General features: G+C 44.2%; 1 long non-coding RNA gene across 1 annotated transcript; it reads right to left on the bottom strand.

Moving 5' to 3' along the window:
• Positions 1 to 937: 937 nt before the first annotated feature.
• On the bottom strand, positions 938 to 27,805 carry LOC143122976 (uncharacterized). Its single transcript, XR_012986778.1, has 4 exons — positions 27,570 to 27,805; positions 24,711 to 24,881; positions 2,388 to 2,561; positions 938 to 2,177 (listed from the first exon to the last, which is right to left on the bottom strand). It is a non-coding gene; the product is annotated as an uncharacterized LOC143122976 (long non-coding RNA).

The raw sequence follows: 27,805 nt of genomic DNA on the forward strand, positions 1-27,805 counted from the left end.
GTGTGTGTACATGGGTATATGTGTGTTGTGCTCAGACATACTATCTGGAAACGAGACGTGCTAGGTTATGTTTTGTTTTGTTTTCTATTTTTTATGTATTTTTATGCATACATTACTTTTCTTTCATTTCATATTAAGGCAGTGTGTATGGGTGGGTGGGGTGGGATTGGGTTCCTTATTTGGAAAAAACAAAAACAAAAAAGAAGGATGTGTCACAATGTACACCCTGTATTACGAAACTTTCCTTCAATAAAAATGTACTTAAAAAAAAAAATGAGTTTTAGAGTTAAAACCATTCGTTTTTTCAGCTGTTTTTGCAATGCTGTGGAATGCTGATAAGTCACAGCTGAGCGGACTAACTCAGGCGTTGTCAAGCAACGTCATAATAATTTTATAGGTGTAGTATATCACTTTTTAAATGACACCCTTTTCAACCTAGACCATGGTATAAGCTTTAAATATAGGCTAATAATCAGGCTGCAATGATCTCGCAAATAATTTCTGAATAGCCTAAAGTGTGTCGTCTTCACAGCAAGTATGTGTCCTAATAATTTCTATCTTAGCGACTAGGATAGTGAAATGATTTCACTAGCTATGCATTTATTAGTTTGAACGTGTAAATCGCATAGAATATGTAGGCCTATATCAACCGTAGGGCTATACACTTGATCGCTATCACATAGGCCTAGCTGAAACCACGCTACGGTTCTTACAGTAACTGACTCACGTTCACGTTGATCTCTATAACTGTTCATTTTTAGTAGCCTATATTCAAACCTATCCATAACCCTTTTTTGCTATTTGACTCATCATTTCACATACAAAAATATAAATAATGTCAGACAGCGAATTAGTAGGCTAATTATTAAAAAAAAATATATAATATTTTTTAAAAATCTATCTCCTGCCAGCAGGGGGTGCTGCAGCACCCTCAGCACCCCCCTTCCCGCGCCCTTGCGTTCAACACAGCAATTATCGGCTAACATCGTTTAAAAGCTGAGAAAAAGTTCTTTCATGTGATACTTGTGATGTCTGTGTGATGAATAGGCTACTTCGCGAGTAGTTCAACTGAGAATGAGTGAATTTGGACGCACTTTCTTTCTTGCGCTGTCACTTTCTCCACTGCGTAAAAGACTAAATTAATTTGCGCTGTAAATGCTAAGATTATTTTGACAGGCCACAGGCTAAATAAAAATCGCTATTAGTAGGACGCAGAGCAGAATATTGAAAGAAGGGGGCACCAAGGCCACCGTGGTCTGTAAACCTCTGATTTTCAAAGGGGCCTCACGGCCAACGCAAGTGGCTATGACGTGGACGCCGTGAAATTCCTACCCTGATCACAAGAACGGAGAGCACCACTGAGGAATGAGTTTTGAATTTGACTAACAAAAGCTGAATCATAGAGTTGATATAGCAGGGAGCATGTCCTATAGGGCAAGGTGAGATATTTAAATTATTCTGGCCACTATAGGGAGCCAATTGAGAGTAACTCGGAAATTAGTTACATGTGTCCTCTTTGGCTGATTGAAGACCATGTGTGCTGCAGCATTCTGAATCAGTTGTAATGATCTGACTTCACATGCAGGCCAGCTAACATTGGATTACAATAGTCCAGTTTGGAGATAACCATGGCCTGTACAAGAAGTAATGGAATCTTGTGTCAGATAAGGTTGGATTTTTTTAATGTTGTAAAGGACAAATTGACATGATTTTGCGATTGTGGCTACATGCCCAGAAAAGTTAAGTCGGTCATCAATTATGATGTCCAAGTTACGCACTGATCTAGTTGGGGTCAGTGAAGTTGAGTCCAGCTGGATGTTAATCTGTTGGGGAATAGCTGTTTTAGCTGGAAACATCAAAAGCTCAGTTTTTGAGAGATTAAGCTGAAGGTGCCGATCTTTCATCCAGACTGAAATATCCATGTAGAAATCCGATGAGAAACTGTCCTCAGGTGGGAAAGACAGATAAAGTTGAGTATTGTCCGCAGAGCAGTGATAATCAAATCCATGGGAGTGAAAAAGTGGTGGTGTAAAAAAGTTCTGATACAGGAAGTCACAGACTTGCTTGAAGACCACTTTCTCCAAAACCTTTGACAATAAAGGAAGAAGGGAGACAGGTCTGTAGTTCTTCACATCAGTTGGAAGTGTACTTTTCTTTAGCAATGGCTTAACCCTTGCCTGTTTAAAGAAGAAGTATTGCAGAAGTGAGTGAAGCATTAAACACGTGTGTGACTGCGGGCAGACCAGCAGGTGGAATAGAAAAGTAGACAGGAACCATTGGATGACTTAGTTGAAGCAGAATACCGGTAATAAAAGTGGACAAAATAGACTTAGAATTGTATGAACCTGTTTCTGTCAAGTGCATGTGTGTGTGTGTTAACTACTAACCTCAATGTCTTCAGTCGGCAGTTTGAATGCTTCAATCCAATTGACAACATCTCCACTCCAGAATCCGTCAGGTGATTAAAGCTCAGGTCTAGTTCTTTCAGATGTGAAGTCCCCGATTGGATAATATTTAATATAATTTCACAGGAAGCTTCAGTAAGACCACATCCAGACAATCTGTGTTTAGAAAATAGATATAAGTGAGAGAACAATGAATAATGATATTAATGTCTTTGCCAAACTACAAATGGATGAATTGACCCCTTTGGGAACACCATAGATTAGAAATATTGGTTTCTATTTCTACAAAGCAAAGTAGTTTCTTTCTTGTATGTAAAACATGACAAAAAATATGAATAATAATTTTCACAATGGATTATTTCCTAATGGATTATTTCCTAATGGATTATTTCCTAATGGATTACTTCCTAATGGATTATTTCCTAATGGATTACTTTGAATGAACCAAGAAGGCCGACGCTTGGCGCAGGACGCAGCAAACAAAGGAGAGCGTCTCGGCAGAGGTATGAGCTTTAAATTCAACTAATGGAAAAGAACGTGGACTTTTATCGATATAACTGGAATGGAAATTAACTACATTTTACAAAGTTTATTTTGAATGCATAGACAATTGAATAATTTGTTGAAAAAGCCGACACAGACTGTAAAAGAAAACGTCGGGCCTCTGAAGACTTGGATTGCAAAACGGTGTTTGGATGATTTGAGTGGAAGAAAATACGAATGAACATTGTTATGTCTCTGATGGCTGATAAAGAATTCGTTGATGAAGTAAAACAGAGCACTATGAAATTCAACGAAATGTTTAGTGAATTCAAAAGTCTTCATGCTTCTTACATCGAAACTTTGAGTGAAGATGAACGGGAATCGGACGTAAAGAATTGATATGAGCCTAAAGTGAAGCAAATTAATACTTTTCTTTTAAACGTGACGAAGTGGGTTGCTGCGGTTGAAAATCCTGACCCTGGTAGCACGATCCCAACTTTTGCAACTGAGCCTATACAGCCTGTCCAAATATAGCAATTAGAGATCATTATTTGTGTAGCCTAAAGTGACTCAATATTGATTTGCATAAACTTGTATTGTTTATTATCACATTGAACATCACATTAAATAACTTAGTACTTCAGAGACAGGGCAAATTTCTACCACCATTATAGGCATTAATTGCGCAATAGGCTATCCAACGTTAATGACTATAATTAAATAGACATGGGATGTAAGAAACTTGTGGATAGTTGGGATTTTTGCTGCACCCAGTGTGAATTTGCAGCTTGTTAAACCTAGGCTACATTTGCAGGCAGACGAAATGAAGCCAACGCAAACTAAACTTACCGATAGAAGCACACATCCCTCGGGTATTGTGGTTCGAGCAGGCATTTCAAGAGTCTGCAACTGTTATTGGATATTTGGCTTTTGCCTCGACTGGCAGTCTGACTATTTAAATCGCATAGCCTAATCATGTCAATGTTGCAAGAAAGCAAACTAAATAAGTAATTGACAGTTGTTTCGTTTTAAATCTCTTGGGAAGACGGTTACATGATACCAACATTGCAATGTCATGGACTACAGGTAGGAACTACACCCTGCATGGGCGTTTTATAATAGCTTTCATACACAATGCAATGAGTAGGCCTAGGCTAATAATTGGATATAGGTCATTGCTATGCATAAATGTTGTTGAAGCCATTTCTATGGAATTAATAATATGTTGAGTTATTTTGTAAGAACTGAGAAAACCTGTGTTGCAAATGTAACATAAAAATTGGAATGTAAACAGTTGACCAATAATTTAGAATAATGTAATTTGATTGGCTGTTAGATTTAGTATAAAATAAAAAGAACCCCGTGAAACAGTCATAAGCCACTGGACTTTGGAGCAAGTCTTTCGACGTACACAGAACAATTACAGAATAATCATACAGGAAAGGAACTACACAGTTAATCTAAGAAAAGTAAAGATCCTAAGTGTTTATGTTTGTGATTTGAAATTCATAAATAAACAAACAAAGAACTTTTGATTCAAGACTTTTATTTTATATGTCAGCTTGCTGCACTTACAAATGTATCACCTTGTCAAACCACAAATAAGGCAAATAATAGTATATGACAACATTTACTTTTTTATTTTATTATTGATATAATACACCTAAACTATGTAGGCATTAAGTCAAGTATCAGTAGCTTAATCCAAGGAGGCAGTCGTTTTATTTGTCGTTTTTCAACATGGATGCGCGAGGACGCTCGTGCCCAACACTACACTCGTTCATGAGCTGTCATCTACCAATTGGCATGTAAAAACTGTGTAACGCCATTTTTAAAAAAAAATGTTGATTGCCAAATGCATGCTAATTGGCGGAAGCTAGCCCTCCAAATCCTCACCCCCTGGGACTGATTGACTTTGTGCCACCCTGGTAGCCATTTAGTGTGTCGTCCTGTGTTTGCTTTTGCTGTTCCCATAGACCGTAAAAGAAATGGACGAACAGACTCCGTCATTTTCAATGGGAGGGCACTGACGCAAATTGAAGGATCTATTTCGACCTCCCTCAGACCGTCACCACGGTCTACACCTTGAATTTCTACCTTTTCTCGAGACCATTATATCAACAATGTCATGTGACTGACCTGGAGGCTGACCTGGAGGCTGTCCCGCAGTAATATAATGCATTCAGGGTCATGCCTCTTCCTCTTTGCCTTTCTCGCCTCAATTCTGAGACCGGTGAGTATGATTTCATTAGAAGCCAGTAATCCGCCACGTTATCGTGCAGGTGCCTTTGGTCCCTGAGGATTCAAACTGGTTTTCCCTTTGATAGTCGTTCTAGTGAGGCGTTTACTTTCGCCTTCACGGTAGAACGTTACCGGCGGCTTGTTGAATGCAAGCTAGTGTAGCCGGTTTAATTGTTGACACCTGTTGTGTTTCTCTCCGCGCTTTTTGATCTTACAAGCCGCGTGAATGATGCTTTGTTTAGAAAACAAAGGCTGATAATTGGCAGGGTGGTCAAGACTAACTTTTGCCCTGTTAAGGATTTACACACAGGTGTGCAGGGATGGTAATCGGCCTAAATTCATTACGAAACGTAAGGGCTTTTGGAGTTGTATAGCTAAAGCTACGACGGAGTATTAGGGCCATACATGAAGAAAAAAAATATTTTTGCCATGGCGAGATTAAACTCGACATGTTGACTTTAAAGTCGACATGTCGACATTAAACTCGACATTTCGAGAATAAAGTTGAAATGTAATGTCGACTTTAATCTCGACGTGATCGACTTTAAAGTCGACATGCTGACATTAAACTCGCAATACTGTTTAAACATAGCCTACACAGTTTAAGCTATGTGGCCTACACTAACACTAACACACAATATGAAAAATGGGCTTCAAATAGGTGTTATTTCAGATAGATTGCTAGATTGCAGATATTTAGATAGATTGCGTCTTGTCTGTTAACTACTCATTGCCGTCATCGTGAAGTGCTGTCTCGCGGTTATGGAAATACCATGCACTATGCCGTTTAGGCTAAATAGCTAGAATAATGATATAATGTTTCTATACAAAATGTTATTTCACTCTGTTTTACGTGGGTAAGGCCACTGCACATCCAAATAACTGCCCTTTCACAGGCCGTCACTCTCCATAGGATAACATGGCAAAACTCATTTTTCTAAAACTGCTTTTCCATGTCTCACCTGCAATACGTATAGGAGGCTAGAAACACAGGTATAGCCTAAGCATATATTTTGATCCCGTGAGGGAATATGTGTGCATGCACTTTATTTATGCATTATGTGTGCATATGTGTGCATGTAGGTAGGCTACTAGCCTACAGTACATGGGGTGGTCGGGAGGACAGCTTCATTTGTCCCTCCATAGTCATTAAGCAATAGGCTGTTTTGCATCCATTACAAACAAGCAACGTGAAAGTCTAGGATTGGGGAGAGCGCCTAGTATGCCTAGTCTAGTGCATAAGCATGAAGTTGAACCTTTTAAAAACACTCTTTAATAATAGGCCTACAATAAATAAATAAACCGCTAATGACGTTTAGGCTACTTTTGACCATCGCATTTATCGCCTGTAACTCCGTGATAGGACCTAACAGCAAAGGCTGAGCAACGGAGGTTAATTCTATGTTTTGTCCACATGATAGGCCTATGTCTAATCATTGTTGCACTCGAACACTCTGAATCATTGTTGCACTTCTTGCATTGTTTCATTCGTCCTCCCTTTCAATCGTCCCGAGCGGTCGTTCTCTCTCCAAACTAACTTTATTCTCAAAATGTTGAGTTTAATGTCGACACGTCGAGATTAAAGTCGACATGATATTTCAACTTTATTCTCGAAATGTTGAGTTTAATGTCGACATGGCGACATTAAAGTCGATACGTCGAGATTAGTCGATATTACATTTCAACTTTATTCTCGAAATGTAGAGTTTAATCTCGTCATGGCAAAAATATTTTTTCCTTCATGTGTGGCCCTAATACTCCGTCGTATAAAGCAGTGTGTTCGCGCACAGTGAGTCTTTTAATTTACTAGCTTACCGTGTGTTCATGCAGTAGGTTAGGAGAAAAGGGCTTGTTCTCCAAGCGGTGCATTCGCGCACAATCAATGGTCGTGCATGCACTTCTGGTCTTCCGACCTAAATCAACAGTATATGGGAAAATATGTTCTCCTGTCTAAGCAGTGCGTTCGCGCACAGTTAGTCTTTCTGTTCCTCCAGCCTAAAACGGCGTGTTCACATGCAGTATGAGAAAAGTTGTTTTGTCTAAGCAGTGCATTCGTGCACAGTGAGTCTTTCGGTTTGCTGGCCTAAACAGCGCATTTGTGCGCAGTGGGTATACAGCTTGTTTTTCTGTCTGAGTAATGTGTTCGAGCATAGTAAGGATGCAGTGGGAGAAAAGTTTGTTATCCAATCTAAGCGGTGCATTGTCCCACCTTTGAAGGTTTAAGAATTTCTGACTAGCATAGTTTTAAAAATATTTAAGCTTCTATAACACACAATGATCTGGCCATTAAATAGCCTTAGTTGCTGAAATGGCCTTAAATTAAAAAAAAAAAAAAAAATAGCCTTTCTGCAGCCTAAACGGCGGTGTTCACAGGCAGTAGGAGAAGAGCTGTCCCCCTGCCTAAGCAGTGCGTTCGCGCACAGTAACCCTTTTCGGTCCTGCAGCCTAAAATAAGTCAGGATACATGACATACAGCAGTAATAAAAAGGAAGCAGTGTGTTCGCGCACAGTAAGTCTCTCAGTTTACTGGCCTATACGGCGTGTTCGCGCACATTGGGTTGCAGCTTGTCTTCGGTTCTAGTCTGCTAACCTTAACATTTCCCAGTTTAAGCAGTGCGTTCGCGCACGATAAGCCTTTTTGGTCCGGCGGCCTGAACCGTCGGCTCAAATACAGCAGGAGTAAAGAAAGCAGTGTGTTCGCGCACAGCAAGTCTTTTTTGTTTACTGGGCAGTATGTATCACTGACTGAGCAGTGTGTTCGCGCACAGTAAGTCTCTCAGTTTACTGGCCTATACGATGTGGTAGTGTACGTTGGGTTGCAGCTTGTCTTCGGTTCTAGTCTGCTATTTCCCAGTGTAAGCAGTGCGTTCGCGCACGATAAGCCCTTTTGGTCCTGCGGCCTAAACAGCCTTTTCAAATGCAGCAGGAGTAGCTAGAGCTGTGTGTTCTCGCATAGTAAGTCTCTCTGTTTACTAGCCTAAACAGGGCGTTTAGACGCAGTGGGGATGTTTGTCTGCCTAGGCAGTGTGTTCACGCATGGTGAGTGTTTCTGTTTTCGCAGCCTAAATGGCGTGCAGGCCAAGTGTTCACATGTAGTGGGAAGTCTTTGTTCTCCTGTCTAGCAGTACGACCGCGTACTGAGAGTCTTTCTGTTCTCCCATCCTAGACGGTGTGTTCACATGTGGTGGGAGAAGATTCACTTTACTTCGTTTTCCAGCGTTAGGGCCCAAGCACCGGAGGTGCAAAGCCCTTTTGTTTGGTTAAATTACTATCTCCCTTAACTGTTGTGCGCAACTGTGCAGGAGTGGACGTCTATTGCCCCTTTGTATGGTCACATACAAGAGTGAAGGTGTGTGTGATGTAATTGTAATTGTTACTGTTCATATTTTTCCGTCAGGGTCTATACCCCCCCCCCCCCCCTTTACACTGTGCGCAGCTGTTAAATTGGTTGCTATGTTCCCCTCATACGTTTTTGTGAGTGGAGGTTGTATTTCTCCCTTGTATGTACACATACACGAGTGGTGAGTTTATTTAACTTTGAGTTTACAATCTTTTAAAATAGTTAATTTTAACATGGGATTAGCCGGGATGACGAGGTGCAAGAAGTTCGGGTGTTCATCCAAACGCCATTGTTAGCTGTAATCAATGCAACAGGAAATAACTCATTTAAACACACGAGATGTGTGGTCTCATGATGACATGAAGTCGCATGACTGCGTGACAATCACACGAGGGCAGTCACATGACCGCTGAAAAGAAGTCGCACGATGACAGTCAGGTGGCTGCTGTGATGTAATCCATGTGGGATTAAGTTTACAATATTTTAATGTTACACTTAATATTCTAACGTTAATACTCTAACATCTCCCGTCTCTAACATCTCCCGTAACCTCTGTTCTTGTGGGCCAGTGACTCAGTGTCAAATTACTGTGTGCAGCTGGGCTAGGTTATGTTTGAAACCATTCACAGCAATGGTGCAGTGGTAAAAGGTTTCTGTTACCGTCTGACAATACCATGGCACCAAATACTTAACCCATTTGCGGCACAATCATGGACAGACAGGAAGTGTTAACCATGTTTGGGCAAAGTGCATCTCACAGAAGATGTGGAATGCCCATGTCCGGCTGGTATCGACCATTTGAGGAGTGTGGTCTGGCCTGGTTGAACATCCCCATGCAGTGACTGTTCCTCCTCCCACCTGTGATGGAGAGCAGGACAGTATCCATGATCGTCACTCACGCAGACAGCATTGTGTGCACTCCTATAGGTATAGGAGGAAAAGAGCCATAGAGGGCCGTAGCTTAATTCCCCCCCCCTCTAGGGAATTAGTAGGGGAAGAGGACATGCAGTTAAAGATTCCGGCCTCTATTTGGGGCCTGATTGACTGAGTGGCCAGGGGACGCTCACTCCCAAGGGCCAGCTCCATCCATGGCAGGTTAGGCAGCAGGAACTCCCTGTCCACCTGCCACCTTTCCAGGATCCACATATGGCTGATACAGAGTCCATATTCCTCTGTACACTGGCTCTCCTATTGAGAAGAGAGGCCGGATGTACTTAACTTTGGTTCCTTCCCGCTTCAGAGCTCTGGGTCTGCTAGTGACAATGTGTATAGTGAAGCCTGGGCTGAGACTGCTTTGGCTGTTTTGTTAGCAGCTATCAGAAAGTCTGGTAGCGCTAGTGGTCCAGACACCAAGAACTTGTTGGATGCTGCTGTTACCCATTCCTAACTCACCCGTGATATTGGAAGGGTCATGTCCTCATATTGGCTAGGAGGCTTGTCGGGCGGGGGGCTGCTGCTGGCTGGCCCAGCTCTTTGGCCACTACGTTGCCACTCCCCCAACCATTGGAGTTTCCAATTTTGGCCTCCATCTTGTTTTAGGGTCCCTATAACAGTAAGGGGCCTCAGTCCAGGCAAATGCTTTGGCAGAGGTAATAGCAACGCCATTTCAGAGGGGCGCCATTGTCACAGTAAAGTCTAAGCGAACAGCAGGCTGCCTTTTACTCAGCATATTTCCTTGTTTCCAAAACAGGAGGGGCGGGCTCAGACCCTTCTTAGTCCTCCGGCACTTCAACACGTACATCAAATCTTACCCGTCAAAATACTAAGGAAGTGGTTCACCACTACCAACTTGATACACTTTTTGGGTACAGGTCATGTAGTACACAGACACTGTGCTGTACCATGTTCAGTCCCTCAGCTAAAACTCAACTGAAGGAAAGAAACCTTCAACCAATTCAGGAGGCAGTCTTTTAGGGCTCCACCTGAACCCACTCACAATGAGGGCCACTTTTACCCCTTAAAGGATAGCAAGAGTTCTGGCAGTCCTACATGAAATTTGCCTCAGCAAACATTAGATTCGATTGGCTTTTAGAGAATCCAGGGGATGATCTCTGCAGCAGTGATGGTGTTCCCACACACTCTTCAGAGCCAGATCTCTGCAGCACTGGCTGACTGCCTCAAACCAGCGTTCATGGGAAAAACAGGCATGTTAAGATTCCACATGGGATGGTCATGTCTGCAAGCTCTGCCCCCATGACTGGGCAGCAGGATGTGTGTACAAGAACTTGGGCAGTCTAGTACATTTGTGTCAATAGATACCTCCCAGACAGGCTGGGGAGCAGTTTGGGAGGGCAGAACCGTGAGTGGTCTCTGCGAGCCCCCATGGAACATGGGGCACATCAGTCTTCTGGAGCTGGGGGCAGTGCATTTCACCCTGAGGGCTCTCTTCTCTTGTATACAGGGCAAGCATGTCTTTGTGCAGACAGACAGCTCTGCTGCCATGTACCATATCGACCACAAAGCGGGCTTAAGGGCTCAGCGTGGCTGCTAAGTTACTCAGAAACCTCGGCTGTGGACATTTCCATGCCTGGCCTCACTCAAAGCAGTGCCAGAAGCTCGGAATCTCAAATTCCTGTCAAGCTGTCATCTGGTCCCGCTATCCTCAGCCCTTCTCAGGGTTAAAACTGACTAACTGAGCCCATGAGTATTGCCAAGCATTTCCAGCAGAGATGGGAATTGTTCTCCTCATGTTGGCAGGGCCTGGAGTTAGATCCAGTGACATCCAATGCTTGGTGCTACACTTTCTTCACTCCCTTTGGGATGTGGGAAGGGCAGCTGATCCAGTATCCTGTAAGTCTATGCCTTGGGGTCCCATGGCACTGTAGAAGGTTTGTCTGTTGGAGAAGACCCTATGGGGTCGCAGTTCCTGAAATAGCTGACTACCTGCATCCAGGGAGATTTTTGAGAGCTCAATCCTGCAACCTCCCCTGGGTGGTGAGGCCTTTGAGTGCAACCCCAGGTGGACCCCTGGGGCATCAAGTTTGTGTTGCATTAAACTGCATGTTTGGCCACCTGCAAAAATAAAACTGCAGCTTTGGCCACATGCTCTGCCAAGATGGCAAGTGAGCTATGTGCACCCTCCATGAGTACTACATGCTTGAGGTGGAAACCATTATTCTTCCCTTAAGGGATGAACCCTCAGTCAGTTAACCATGTTATTGAACTGGAGCTATTTTGCCCTGAGCCAGCTTGCCAAGCTGAGGGGGCTTTTAATGCTCTATGCCCAGTCAAGGCATTGGGAGCTTGTGTTGATCACACGTGGCTGCGGTGACAGGCGCACACACAGCTTTCGGTGCTATGGGGGTAAGTTGCTGGTTCACCCAGTGTCTACATACTGTCAAGTGTTTCCTCTTCTTGGCTGTGCTTAACCCTCACTTGATAGGGCGGTACCAATACTGAACTTTTAAACTGGGTTTCACTCAATAACCAGGCCTCTGTTCCATCTTTATCCTTTTTTATTTGTCTTCAATTTTTGCAGCCCAGATATTTACAGGTGAAAAACCTTAAACCAAAAAAACATCAACCATTTAGCAATTTGCACATTTTCTGTAAAACAGACACACAGGACTCAAAAATGATTCATTATCAAACTTGACTCTAGACACATATGTACATATAAATCACAGATCTTCACATGAATTATTTCAGCTTGAATTCATCACGGACATTAAATCACGATCTAAACTACGGGAGGCACAATGAATTAAAAGAGTAACCAAACACAATGAATCACTAAGCGTTTGAATAGTCAAGCAGTGAGTTTAGCACATTTTTCTCCCATATAAATATTTACAATACATATTCACTCCCATGAACTACAATTTAGGCAATTAAATATTTTTAGTTTCCATTTGACGGATGTTATAAGCAAATACGACTATGCACACTTTTAAACCATGTCTTTGCAAGCCACCAATCCAGTACAACAATATCCCACGTATCAAAACACATATCAGGATTAAATCTCTGCATTTAGCTTACAATTACATACAATGGAGCTTACAATACATTAAACTACAATAAAATTAACCAACCAATATCTGCGCAATACATTCCGTAAACTACCACGTGAATATTTACAACAAACAGATACTACAGCTCGCAAACACAGTTTCTTTCCGCTTGCACCGCCACGCCTTGATAGCGTACAACAATCACCAAGTGTCACTCGCAACAAAGTCTGATTATTTACGCAATCTTACCGGCTGTCTGTTCAGTCTTTGAATTGGTACCCGATCCTGCACAGTTTCAGGAAAGCTCAATGAGAATACGTATTTCTTTCTCACGCTGCACTAGCGTTTTGCCGGTTCAAACTATCCCGCTTGGATTGGAGACGTGCGTATCTTTGTTCTACTTGAGTGCACACAGGTGAGTGATAATTAGTCCCGCCTGACCCCCGACGAGAAGGGGCGTTCGCCGCGACACCTCCCACTCAACCTTTTTGTACTTGGACGGAAAGGTTGCAGAACTATAAGGCGAACTTAAACACTCCGGGGACTGCTCCTCTACAGGCAAAAGGACTACAAGTCGTCTAACATCTCTGTGCAGCATCACTCCATTAGACCTCTCTACCCGGCCATCAGAAACTGAGGACTGGGTCGCTGGCTTTTGATGCTGAACTAAGGCACAGTTGCCCGGTGTGACACGAATCTCAACATCTCTCACGATGCCCTTTGAGTCTGGAGCTACTGTGACAACTCTGCCAAGCCTAAACTGACCTCGCAGAGCGTTTTGGTCACAAAGCCAAACAACATCCCCAACAGCGACATTTCTTTCTGTGGTGTGCCATTTGGTTCTGATGAAGAGACTTGGGCCAGCAAGCTGGCACCACGCTTTCCAAAATTCGTTAACCTGGGCCTGAACTTCACGAAGACGCTTGTAGGGGTAGTTGTTAAAGTTGAAAGACTTGAAGTCACCACTGGGAGATGCTCGCCCCAAGAGAAGCGAGTTTGGTGTTACATACTCAATCCGGTCCTCCCGACTCTGGACTCTTGCATCAATAGGCCGCTCATTAGCCAGGTTAGCTGCCGAATGGAGGGCTGTGAGGAACTCACTGAAAGTAAGGTTTGCCGACTTGCTCAAACTCTGAAGAGCTCTCTTAGCAACCCTTACGGCAGCTTCAGCAGCTCCATTTCGATGTGGTGAATCGGCAGGGAGCACTTTCCACATCCAGCTTGTCCCATTTTTTATAGCATACTCCTCCAGGCTTGCTGTATCTTGGCTTCGCAGAAAGGTATACAAGTCCTCCAGAAGAGGTCTTGCACCAATAAAATTAGTCCCAGGGTCTGACCAAACCTTACAGGGGTGGCCCCTGATGGCAACGAATCTTTGATAGGCCATTAGGAAGCTTTCAGTGGACATACTACTGGCAAGATCTATGTGTAGGGCCCGGCTCGCCATGCAGCAGAAGATGACCCCCCAAACTTTCATGGACACTCTTCTTTTGATGTCATCTCTCACCAGGTATGGTCCAAACAAGTCAACAGATGTAAACTGGAACGGCGCAGCGGGTCTTGACCTTTCCACTGGTAGATCACCCATCACTTGTTGGCATACTTGAGCTCTTGCCTTCCTGCAGTGGATGCACTGGTTGACAACTTTCTGGGCCAGCCTTCTACCTTGTATGACCCAAGCCTTCTGCCGTATCCTTAACAGAGTCCCAGCAACCCCTTCATGCCCTTCCTGATGACTTTGGCGTGCCAGTAGAGTCCCCAGCCAGGTGTCAAAGGGAATTAGTGGAACAGCCAAGCAGTCTCCTCTGAAATACTGGATTCGGCCTCCGCACAATAGAAGCCCACTAGCTTCGTCCTTGTACACGACCAGCCGGTCTGTTGTAGTGCTGGGGAAGGTAACTCCTTCTTGTGTTGCTAGACACAGATCTCTGAAGGCGTCCTCCCTTTCGGCCACAGTGACGATGCCAGCCAACGGGACTGCCTCCCACTTTGATCTTCCCCAGGCTTTGCCATGAAGAAACTTCTTTGCCGCCCGCCAGACGAGCGCTAGTGACTTTATCATTCGTGCTAGGCTGCTGAACCGCTTGATATCCAACAGGCTTGTAGCTGCAACCCCAGCCGGTGGCCTATGCAGATCCACGGAGGTCAAAGTTGGATCCTGCCTGGGCTCTTTTTTTGCTCCAGCCCGGGTAAGAGCAGCAACAAAAGCCTTCTTTTGGATGCGTGTGAGGTTCTCTCTTGCTTCAACGGCAACATCCTTGGCGGACTTCACTGGCCACTCACTCTCCGGGAGACTTAGGAACTTAGGACCCAGCTGCCACTCTGTGCCTTCGTCCAACTCCTTGGGGCTTGCACCTCTGGAGATGATATCCGCTATGTTGAGTGGCCCAGGAACCCACCACCAGTCTTGGACGTTTGTGCTGCCTTGAATTTCCCCAATTCTATTCGCAAAGAATGTCTGGTATCCGTAGCTTTCACGTTGGACAGCTCCCAGGACTGTCTGGCTGTCAACGAGGTGGTACCACCTCTCCACACGAATTCTGCAATGCTTCTGGAAATACTTCTTCAGACGGGCAGCATAGACAGCTCCACAAACTTCAGCCTTAACAGCGTCCCCCTTATGGTCTAAAGGAGTCAGCCTAGCCTTGGATTCGACTAGCCGTACGGTCACGCCTTGTGGCAACTTCCACCGTAGGTACAATACAGCGCCATACGAGCGTTCGCTACCATCAGAGAATGTGATACCGCAGGGCTCGGCGAGTGGGTCAGGAGGGGTCAAGGCTCTGACGAATCTCAGTTGGCCGAGATCAGCATAATCTTCAAGGAGGCAGACAGCATCTTCCCGGAGGCCCTCGGACAAAGGTACGTCCCATGTATTTTCTGATGGACTATATTTGACCTTCGCTTCTTGAAAAGCTCTCCTCACCAAGATGGCTCCCTTCTGCTTGACAGGTGTCACAAGACCGAGGGGATCGTACAGCCCAGAGACTTGACTTAGGAGCTCTCTACGGGTGAGTGGATTTGGCACTTGCGCCCTTATTTCATCTTTCAACAGATTTTCTCCCAATCTCATCTTCTTCTTCTTTTTGGAGAAGTTCACAGCTACCATCAAGCGAAGTTTGTCGCTCTCTGGATCATAACCAAGGCCCAGAGCTTTATTGTTCTCTTCGGAGAGTTGGTTTGGAAGGACCATCACCGAGGGTTCTTCCCTCTCCAGGTCTCTGGGTCCTGGCCTCCCACTTTGGCCTGAGTAGACCCACGGCTTCATGTAAAATCCGCCGGCTTCCAGGATTTGCTCAACATTGGCTGTTATTTGCTTGAGCTGGCTCAGGTCATTGTGCGAGGTCAGGATGTCGTCCACATACGCATCTTGTTCCAGCGCACGGCGCTCTTCTGAGAGGTGGTTAAACATTGGCAGATTCGCTGTCTCACGCATGGCGACTTGTGCGATGCAGCCCGCTGGTTTATCTCCGATGTTGACCCTCGTAATTGCATACTCCTGAATGTCCTCCTCCTCAGAGTCTCTCCATAAGAAACGATGAAGATGTACCTCCTGGTCCTCAAGCCATACAGAATTATACATTTTTTTGATGTCCCCTAGCCCAGCGAAAACACCTTGCCGGAACCGTAAGAGGACAGCACGGATGTCATTGAGGACATCTGGACCCTTGATAAGTAGGTCGTTCAGGCTCTGGCCCCTGAATCTCTGACTACTATTCCATACAAGGCGGACCGGCGTGGTAACAGAGTGGGGGTTTGGCGCAATTAGGTGGCTAATATACCACACAGGTCCAGTCCAGCTTGCCAGCTCTTCTTTTGACAGTTTGACAGCAGCGTTCCGCTCAACCATGTCATGGACTTGAATTTTGTAGGCTACCTTCCACTCCGGCTCTCTTGCCAACTGCTTTTCAGTCCTCAGGAATGTTGCTTCGACAGCCCTCCTATTGTTGGGCAACGTTACCGGATCCTCCATCCAGGGGTATTTTGCATGCCAATGCGGCTTCTCACTGTGACGATCTCCGGTTACATATGTTAATCCACTCTTTATTTGCTCCAGCTCCCGCTCCTCAGAAATGGTCATCTCCTTCCCCCCAGGTTGACAATTTCCACATCTACAACCGCCACACCTGGGTTCACAGGCAGCCCCGATGCTATCCCACCTCCACCAGTTCATGAAGTCTCGGCCGGCAGCACACGTAGTGGCTTGGGTGAATGAAGGCAGTTGAGCTGAGCCATTACAGATGACTTCTTTATACTCCGCAGCCGCTGTCCGCATGGAGCGTGCAAAATGCGTTCTGGAGCCATGGGCCGTGACTGTGACATCTTCCAAAAGATCCGGATGAGAACCGCCCACTGTTTTTCCAAGGGGACCATCCCACAAGACTAGGTCACCGACGGAGCGCACCTTCTGAGGGACGAGCTGGCCTTCTTTATGACTGATGAGGAGCTTGATTTTAGTGGGACGGACCAGTTCATGGAGGGGAATGTCGGGAAATATTTTTTGTAGTCTCTTGGGTGACACATGCTGATTGATTTCCGCAATGCTATCCAGCCCGTAACACACAAGCTGGTGGGGTCTCAGGGTTCCCTTTGAAGTTGTGACCCGGATCTTCAGTAGATACCGCTTGGTCTCAACTGTTACTTGCATCCCGCCAACTCCATGGACTGTGAGCGTGACATCCTCACTCCTCAAATTCAGCTCACCTGCTGCCTCGTGAGTGATGTAATTGGTATCGGATGCCAAGTCTATCAAGGTACCGATCTTCTGCCCAGCATTCGCAGTGACTTCAAGGATCGATCATCATTATGACTGGGAACTCCTCAAGGCCGTTCTCCGTCAAGGCTGAACTAAATGTTTTTGAGACAGAGTTACAGAACACATTTCGACACCGCTGAGCCAAGTCGGGGGCCAGGCTTGTCAGGAACTCCTCCTGGGTCTCTGTGTACTTTTTTACTTCGCCCCTTCCTTCGCCCCTTCCTGGGCTGGGCTTCAATCTCCTTAGTCCATCTCCCTTGCTTCCAACCTTGGGACAGAGGTAATAGTGATGACCCGGGCCTTGAATGTTCTTACACCAATCGCTTTTGCACAGAAAGGTTGTCTTGCATTCTGCATCGCTGTCGTGAACCTCAAGACACCTCCCACAAGCACCAAGCTTCCTGACTGCTTCTTTCTTTTCTGCTACTCTGAGCATTTTAAACTTCTTGCAATAATACAGCTTCCTCCCGTGGCCCCTCTCTCCACAGACAACACACGATGCTTGGGAGCTTGAGGAGTGGGTGGACTTTGTTCGAGCGTGCTTTTGTGGGATTCTTGTCTCCCTCTTGCTGGGGTCATCATCCCTTAATTGATCTAATTGTTCGTAAATTTTCTCCTGACTTCTCAGAAACTTAAGGAGCAGGTCGAACCTGTCTTCAGGTGCTCCGGCTTCCTCCCCTTTTGATACATAGACCAACCACTCCTTTTTTAAGCTTTCAGGCAGCTTGCTCTCCAGGGACTTTGTGACGAGTGGATTTTTCAGGGCGCCCGTATTTCCTAACCCGCTGAGGTCATACAAGGCTTTTTCAACAACCTGGATCAAGTCCACGATCTTCCTGGGTTGGTGACCTTTCACCGGTGGCAGCGCCTGCAGCTCTTCAACAATTTCCAGGGCAATTGCTGTTTTGTTTCCAAAACGGTTTTCAAGGACACGAAAGATTTCGTCCGCCGTTCCATAAGTTGACAGGCGAAGGTCCCTTGCTACCTTCTCCTCGAGGCTATCCAACAGCTGGAATTTCCTCACCTCCTTGGAGCGGGTAGGTTCCCCTTGCTCTTGGAGCGCCTCCCATTCTTTTTTCCAGAGGTAGAAGTTTCGCTTATTTCCATCAAACTGCGGGAGTGCTGTTGGCCTCAATTTGATAGCAGGTGACCGGTGTGGGATTTCTCCTAGGGACCCCTCATTTTCTAGCTTCGACTGTAATAGGGTGGCTTTGCCTGAAATCAAGTCAAGTAGCTGACCTTCCACACCCCTCATGCGCTGCTGAAAGTCAGGCCGCTCTTCATCTGGGACCCAGCGAGTCCATCGCCGGGTGGCTTCTTTTGCTGCTTTCACCAGCCCCTCAAGGTTGCAAAGCATTAATTCATACACCTCCAATTTCAGGCCAGATTTATTCTCCTCCAGCCGCTCGCACTCCTTTTCCGCTGCCTCCAATGCTAGGGACAGTTCTGGGTAGCCAAAATGTTGCCATAGAACCCTCTGAACAGCCGTCTCCACCTCCTCAAGCTTTTGCTCACACTCTTCTGTTGTCTTTTTACTGTCTGCACTTACATCCTCTTTTGTTGTCTTTTTAACGTCTTGTACTTCGCCCTCTTTGGGGGTGGACGCGAGCTCCACTTCCTCAGTCCAGACAATTTCCAACTCCTCATTTGCTTCCATCACTCGGTCAGCCTCCAGCACAACCTTGCTGAAGCATTCCACCAGTTCTTCCGCCGACATTTTCTTGCAAGACCTCAGCACTGAGTTTGCCAGTCGGGAAAACCGCTGTTTGGCAGTCGTTCTCTCTTTCTTTAACTGCTGCAGAGACTTTGACTCAGCCATTTTGGGCTTTGGAAAGAACTTTAAATTGGCACGCTTGGCTTGGCTTGACAGGAGTTGCGGGCTCGGACTCAGCTGCGGGCGGGCGTGTGGACTCAGCTGGGGTGGGCTTAGTAGGAGCACTGGGTGGGCTCAGTTTCGCAGGAGCTCTGCCTCGGCTTGGTAGGTGTTTCTTCAACCAGCTCGTAGCGGTTTTTCACTGTCAAGTGTTTCCTCTTCTTGGCTGTGCTTAACCCTCACTTGATAGGGCGGTACCAATACTGAACTTTTAAACTGGGTTTCACTCAATAACCAGGCCTCTGTTCCATCTTTATCCTTTTTTATTTGTCTTCAATTTTTGCAGCCCAGATATTTACAGGTGAAAAACCTTAAACCAAAAAAACATCAACCATTTAGCAATTTGCACATTTTCTGTAAAACAGACACACAGGACTCAAAAATGATTCATTATCAAACTTGACTCTAGACACATATGTACATATAAATCACAGATCTTCACATGAATTATTTCAGCTTGAATTCATCACGGACATTAAATCACGATCTAAACTACGGGAGGCACAATGAATTAAAAGAGTAACCAAACACAATGAATCACTAAGCGTTTGAATAGTCAAGCAGTGAGTTTAGCACATTTTTCTCCCATATAAATATTTACAATACATATTCACTCCCATGAACTACAATTTAGGCAATTAAATATTTTTAGTTTCCATTTGACGGATGTTATAAGCAAATACGACTATGCACACTTTTAAACCATGTCTTTGCAAGCCACCAATCCAGTACAACAATATCCCACGTATCAAAACACATATCAGGATTAAATCTCTGCATTTAGCTTACAATTACATACAATGGAGCTTACAATACATTAAACTACAATAAAATTAACCAACCAATATCTGCGCAATACATTCCGTAAACTACCACGTGAATATTTACAACAAACAGATACTACAGCTCGCAAACACAGTTTCTTTCCGCTTGCACCGCCACGCCTTGATAGCGTACAACAATCACCAAGTGTCACTCGCAACAAAGTCTGATTATTTACGCAATCTTACCGGCTGTCTGTTCAGTCTTTGAATTGGTACCCGATCGATCCTGCACAGTTTCAGGAAAGCTCAATGAGAATACGTATTTCTTTCTCACGCTGCACTAGCGTTTTGCCGGTTCAAACTATCCCGCTTGGATTGGAGACGTGCGTATCTTTGTTCTACTTGAGTGCACACAGGTGAGTGATAATTAGTCCCGCCTGACCCCCGACGAGAAGGGGCGTTCGCCGCGACACATACCGTTTGACCCACCAATTGGTGGAGACAATTTTTCAGGCCTTCTCTGGGCAGTGTTTCCTAATCCCTTAAAGCCTGGCGGCTCATTCCACACGGAGTACGGCCGTCTCATTGGTACCATTGAAAGGGGTTGCTCTTGGTGGCATGTGCAGCGGCATCCTGGAGTACTCCATGTATCCCTGCCAGACTTTAACGAGTCAATGTGACATCCGCCACTATCGGCTCCACTGTTATGTTGGTGGCCGACCTGACTGGTGATGAGTAGTCTTCTGTCCTCGCGACACTGTTGGGACTAGTCATCCAAGGTGTAGACCGTGGTGACGGTCTGAGGGAGGTCGAAATAGATCTTAAGTTATGTCCATAACTATGGATCTATGAGACCGACCGATGACCGTCACCATCTCTTGTCGCTCGGAACGAGCTGAGGCGTTCCAGGCAAGAGGAAGAGGCATGTCCCTGAATGCATTATATTACTGCGGGACGGCCTCCAGGTCAGTCACATGACATTGTTGATATAATGGTCTCGAGAAAAGGTAGAAGGATGGCATCATTCAAGGTGTAGACCGTGGTGACGGTCATCGGTCGGTCTCATAGATCCATAGTTATGGACATAACTTACGATCTATTTCGACCTCCCTCAGACCGTCACGTTTTTTCAGTTTGTTTCCCATCGTACTGCGCAGACTCGAACTTAACCCTCTAACCGCCCATGTCGCAATATTGCGACAAGCGTCATTACTGAATAAAACAGACGATAGACGCGAGTACAGTGTAAAATCTCATTTGTACTCTTGACCACTAGTTGGCAGACACCCACAGCTTCGATTCAAGCTCAACCTTTTTTTTCAAAGTTTTCAGGAAGCATGTGAAAAACACGCGAGAAACACACGAAGAAGACGTGCATTTCCTTCATAACGCGGAAGCGATGCGGGCCATAGTTGTGCACAAATTGAAGCAGAAATACACCAAATGTTGAAAAAAAAATTCACGTGTGATGAAGTCTCGGGTCTTTTATTCATCTATTCTGATTCTAAAGGATAACATCTGCATTTTGGAGGATATGATCGATCGTCTATTGGCAGTGATAGTCACGGAGCATCTGTGAATGAAGGTGCGTCATTTGCGTCTTTCCGACAGTGTTCACTAAGAATACAATGTTTATTTCGACCCTCTGCCCAACATAGCTGTAGGTGCCAGTGGTAATAGTGATGATAGTGTCCGTAATGGACGTGGTATTACACGCGATTACACACGAGAAACACATAAGAAGACGTGCATTTCCTCCATAACACGGAAGCAATGCAGGCCATAGTTTTGCACAAATTGAAGCAGAAATACACCAAATGTTGAAGAAAAAGTTAACATGTGATGAAGTCTTGGGTCTGTTATTTACCTAGTCTGATTCTGAAGGAGAATATCTGCCTTTTGGAGAATATGAGCGATCGTCTAGTCACGCTGCGTCTGTGAATGGAGGTGCGTCATTTGCGTCTTTCCGACAGTGTTCACTAAGCATACCACGCTTATGTCGACCCTCTGCCCAACGTAGCTGAAGGTGGCAGTGGTAAAGGTGATGATAGTGTCCGTAATGGACGTAGTAAAGACAGCAGGGGTAGTACAAATAGGGCTCTGAAGAACTACAAAGTCACCCGCGATAGGAACTGATTTGACCAGGCTACTTTATTGTATAGTAGAATAAGGTTTGTGGTAATAGTAATAGTTTACTATTGTTGGTTTACATGTTTATCTCTGACCACTTGCAAGCCATGGCCTTTTGAAATTTTGATGTACAAATCCAATTTATTCTTTTTAAACCCTGGCGGCTAAAGGGTTAACTTTGTAACGTTAGCCATCAAACTGAATTTTGTAACTCGTATGATAGATGGTTCACAGAGAAATTCTCCTCACACTTCCTTCACAATCAAAGTCATCTAAAAGACATGATCATCTTCAAACACAGTCCTGGTAAAACTAACAAAAAAGTTATAGCTTAATCTTCTTTCCACTTTTCCGACCTACTGTCAATCCATCGAAAACCTCTGAAATTATTAACGTTTTTTTATTAGGTTTACTTGCCTCTATGCAATGCTTTACCTTAACATACAAGGGTATTGTAGGCTACATAGCTTTGTTCATTCTGTGCTGGCTGGACTTTTTATCCATACAATACGGTTATTTCCCTACTGTGCGACAGAAAGACGCAGGCATAATTGCGTCAAATTACGTCAAAAGTTAGCTTCCCTACTAATGGCGGCCTTACATTGTACGATTTTGGTCTGTTTTCACAGTCGGCGATTAAAAGTCGGACAGAAATCATAGGAGTTGTACTGGAAATCGTGGCGTGCTCCCGTCAACTAGATTGTTAAGTGTAAGGTGCCAATCTTAGCGGTTTTAAGTCAGTCGAGTCAGTCCTTTTCTAGTTTTGCCGTTACGACAATATCAAACATGTTTGATATTATCACAAGTCTTACAAGTCGTGGCTCATGCAAATAGTGACGTGAACTATGAAAACCAATAGTGACTTCTCTCCAACACCGAACAGGAAGGGGCAAAGTAGGCGACAGCTGTAGCCTATATGATTATTTGTTATTCTTATAATATTTGTCATTTCTTATACATATTAAGTCGGCTCTTCCACGTGACAGAACAACTCTATATCGGTCAGGGATGTCACGCATGAAACAATGCTGCAGAAACACGAAAATACGACTTTGAGTTTAGTAGGCTATCATTTCAGGTCCTGTTTATCTATTGCACGATGGGTAATAATTTAAAGGAATCTAGTTGCAGTCTTGTAAACAGTAATCCTGCAAGATCCCTAGTCATTGCAAAATCATAGTCTGTGACTTAAAACTGTACTACTTGTCTGTAGAAGCGAGAGGGTCTGAGACTGTAGTCTTTCAAAAATAGTTTCTAAATCTTTGCAAATCTTTCCAAAGTCTGTCAGTGTAAGGAGGGCTTAAAAGTTAACGTTGCAGTGCTGATGACTCATCCCGTTCACTTTACATGGGCTTACGTCATCCGTTGCTGAACTGAATTGTGGGTCCGTTGCGTCGCGTTGCTCCCATCGCTCGCGTTTAGAAGTTCAACTTTTGCTGCTCTGACAGACAACAACAGATGGCACCAGCCAAAGTTATACTTCAAGTCATTTGCATAGCTACCATCGGGAACACCCACTGGCATTGGTTGACGGAATGCACGCAATTGTGTGTGGGAGCCGTTAGTCACTCTCTCCAGTTATAGATAGGTGCTGGTCATGGTCTCTCTCTACCCTGATGCTGGCTCTCCGTTTAGTGCCTGCCTGATCGCAAGCCAAATGCTGGCTGGGGCTTTTTGACTGTTGCTTGCATTACAATATATTTTCCTTATTTTATAGACCTACAATGTTTTGTACATATATTCTATTATTGTAAATAAATGATTCACTGTTATCTGCAATCCCTTGTGTGTCCTCCCATTTTTGTCCAGTTTGTAAGTCAAACTGTGACAAGACGACCCCACTTTTTCAGACATTTTTGAAAAAAAAAAAGCCTGTCTTATATTCATGCCAATATGGTACTCTTAGGATAAAAGGTTAAATCTCAATAAGAGCTCATTTATTGCACATTTTCAAGACAAGAATGTGTTTTGGACAAATCAAAAATAGCAGCCAAAACTAGAAAGTATTTCTGAGGAACTGCAAAGTGTGCTTGCTCGGGTGCGGTTCACCAACGGGAGCAGACAGTAAAATATGGTGTGTTGAACTAAACTTGATCCAAGGATGCCAACAGTGCCTCATTTTTCAAAATCGGGCATACGGGTCAAAGGTTATGTGCATTAACGCACATCCGAAATACCAAAACGCAATTTTGCTAGTTACAGCGACCCCTAGAGGTCAAAGGCTTGTGTGTCCTTGTTTTGTTTCGATATGTGCAAGCGTTGCTGAGATATGAGAACTTCCTATCATTATAGCACCCACTAGTTATTACAAGACACCAAATGTATTGTGCGTCCTCAGGATTGGGCCCCGAGTCTGTTTACCAAGTTTGGTTTTGAAACGTTGAAAGCGTTCCTGAGATATGACCCTACTTCCTGATTGGTGGCTATGCCACCGAATTCGTTTGGCTGTGACGGGCGAACGCTTTCGAAAATCAAAAATCCTTCTCATAACTTTTGTTAGGCTTAGTCTGGAGATCATGTACGTCAAGTTTTGTGAAGATCAGAATAAATTTGTGACCTTTAGTTTTAGTTTCGCTTTCTATTAAATCCAAAAAGAACGACAAGGGTCAGTGACGCTATTTTAAATTTCCACAAAACGACGATTTCCGGCCGCACATTTCAGAGTTGGACCGGTATCAATATCTCAAAAGGTCTAGGAGCAGGAGCTGGCAAAATAACTGGACTGACAGTATTCAGCAAGCACACTTAATTCATTATGTACTAACCTTAGTGTCTCCAGTCTGCAGTTAGTGTGCTTCAATCCAGCAGACAGCATTTCCACTCCATAATCCCACAGGCGATTAGAGCTCAAGTCCAACTCTCTCAATGGAATTTGTAACTCGAGAGTAGATGATATAACACCACAGGAATTATTACTGAGACCACAGCCATTCAGTCTATAATGAGAAGACCTTGAGATTTTAACTCAGCCATTCAGTCTATAATGAGAAGACCTTGAGACCACAGCCATTCAGTCTATAATGAGAAGACCTTGAGATTTTAACTCAGTCTATAATGAGAAGACCTTGAGATTTTAACTCAGTCTATAATGAGAAGACCTTGAGACCACAGCCATTCAGTCTATAATGAGAAGACCTTGAGATTTTAACTCAGCCATTCAGTCTATAATGAGAAGACCTTGAGACCACAGTCATTCAGTCTATAATGAGAAGACCTTGAGATTTTAACTCAGTCTACAATGAGAAGACCTTGAGACCACAGCCATTCAGTCTATAATGAGAAGACCTTGAGATTTTAACTCAGCCATTCAGTCTATAATGAGAAGACCTTGAGACCACAGCCATTCAGTCTATAATGAGAAGACCTTGAGATTTTAACTCAGTCTATAATGAGAAGACCTTGAGATTTTAACAGTCTATAATGAGAAGACCTTGAGATTTTAACTCAGTCTATAATGAGAAGACCTTGAGACCACAGCCATTCAGTCTATAATGAGAAGACCTTGAGATTTTAACTCAGTATGCCTCACATCAATCATATTAATAACATTTTGTTCAGCAGTTACTTAAAGATAAGTGTGTATACGAGACCTACCAAAGATAATAACTGCAATTTGGACTGGAACATACATCTTGTAACATGTACATATGTTTATTGTCCTATGAATTGAATAATGTATAAGATAGGATAGTAACTGAAATGTTGATGTTGGTAAGAGCCTTCACTTCTAGTTTATGAATATTACACAGAACTGAACTGTAATGATTTGTTTGAAATTAAAATGTATTTTGTTTTGGCTACCTGGTACCTGTACGTGGAGAGATCACGTGAGAGGTGCACCTGGCCTATTCCTGAGGGGAGGGAGGTTTTAAAAGGGTAGCGGGGAGGCCAGACGGGAAGTGTGTTTTTGGGAGAGTAAACGTTTACCAGAGATTATTGAAATAGACGTTGCATGCAGGTTGTTCTCGCCACATTTCGTGCGAAAAAAGGATTAACGCTTCTCCCGCTGGAGTGGCTACTGTCTGGGGAGCAGCGGGACAAAGGAGCAGCAGAACATTTCGAGGCCTTCGGTGTGGTGAGCCTGCGGTGTGGTGAGCCTGCGGTGTTTATTTTTCCTACGCTGCAGGCCTAGGACTACAGTTTATTTTTTGTGGATTTTTGATCACGGGACTATTGGGTTATTGCATTTTTCTGTTTCAAGGAGTGACTCCTTTTTTTTCTCTGTTGGACATTGTGCGCACCTGGAGTTGCGGTAGCGCTTTATATGACTTTGGGGTTGGGTCTGGGTAGAACAAAGTGGTCAAGTTTAACTGTACATGCTTGGACTGAACTATATATTACTGTTTGGGGTAGGGGTTATTTTGTTAATTTTATGAGGTTTGTTGCATGTATGAAATGAAATCAGTTAAGTGAGAGCATGGGCCTAGATTTGCGTGGGGTCCGAAGGACGTGTCCACACCAATATCAAATAATGACTGAAATGTCCAATATTCAGGTTGAAATGGGGGGGAAACGCACCTCATGCGGTACACAAAAGGTTAAATCATTTCCCACTTCAGTATCGCCACCCAAAATACGTCTTCAACACAGGTCTGTTTTTTGATTGGCTTAACTCCCTGTAGCCCATGCTGTCGATTAGAAGTGTTTGGCACACTTCGCTGCAAAGATCTTCAGACATCCCAAGTCTCCCGGAAGTTCCGGGAGACTCCTGCATATTAACAGCGGCTCTCTGACGCCCGCAAATTAGATCAAATCTCCGGTGGTGTGGCAGGGTCACTCACAGCAGCAGGTGAACTTGAATAAGGACATGGTGTTTTTTTTAGTGTTTTTTTAGACCTAGGGAATACTACTGGTCTTCTTCTTTGAGATTTAAGTCACTGCACATGACATCAATATTTTATTTATAAAGTGACAGAGGAACCCCAGCCAGGTTGTTGCTCAGATAGATAGGGGAGATTCAGGTTGTTGCTCAGATAGATAGGGGAGATTCAGGTTGTTGCTCAGATAGGGGAGATTCAGGTTGTTGCTCAGATAGATAGGGGAGATTCAGGGTGTTGCTCAGATAGATAGGGGAGATTCAGGTTGTTGCTCAGATAGGGGAGATTCAGGGTGTTGCTCAGATAGATAGGGGAGATTCAGGTTGTTGCTCAGGTAGATAGGGGAGATTCAGGTTGTTGCTCAGGTAGATAGGGGAGATTCAGGTTGTTGCTCAGATAGGTGAGATTCAGGGCTACAGGTAAATTTGACATGGTGTTGTGACTAAATGTTTTACTGCATATGCATCAGTAGGTAATGCATCATACAAAGTTAAAGTCAGGCACGCATAATATTTCATTTTTTTTTTGTTGGGGGGGGGGGGGTAGTGGTCATTATAGTTATAGTTTTTGTGTATATTTCCTGGTGTGAACGGCTAGCCTAGACAAACCTGTTTGCAAGTTTGACTGGTTTACCCAACCTTTGTTTCAGAAGTCCAGCAAACACATCCTTCTTGTAAAGCAAAGGTTTTAAATGCATCAACACAGCACAACACAGACTGACTTACAGAGCAAATTCAAATTTTGCTAACAGGTTTGTCTGGGTTTACCAGGGCTAGTGAAATGCCCTAATGCCTGCCTCTAACTCACCGAGCATTTCTGCAGCCCCTTAGCACAATGAGCAATCTTTTGCGACCCTCCTGGGATGTCCTGTACATTGTTAGATTAAACTCATCCAGTACTTCATCTGACATCAGCAGCATGTACGCCTGTGATGAACATTGGGCTGGTGTGAGTAATTTTCCAGATTTCACATACTCTTCAATTTCCTTATGAAGTGAATTGTCCTTTATTTCAAGCAAACAGAGTAATAGATTCTGGCATCT

Source organism: Alosa pseudoharengus, unplaced genomic scaffold, assembly GCF_046254945.1.
Source record: "Alosa pseudoharengus isolate Yale_2024_CS ecotype anadromous, Long Island Sound unplaced genomic scaffold, YU_APseudo_1.1 YU_APseudo_1.1_scf_1, whole genome shotgun sequence".
In the NCBI taxonomy this organism is placed as follows: domain Eukaryota; kingdom Metazoa; phylum Chordata; class Actinopteri; order Clupeiformes; family Clupeidae; genus Alosa; species Alosa pseudoharengus.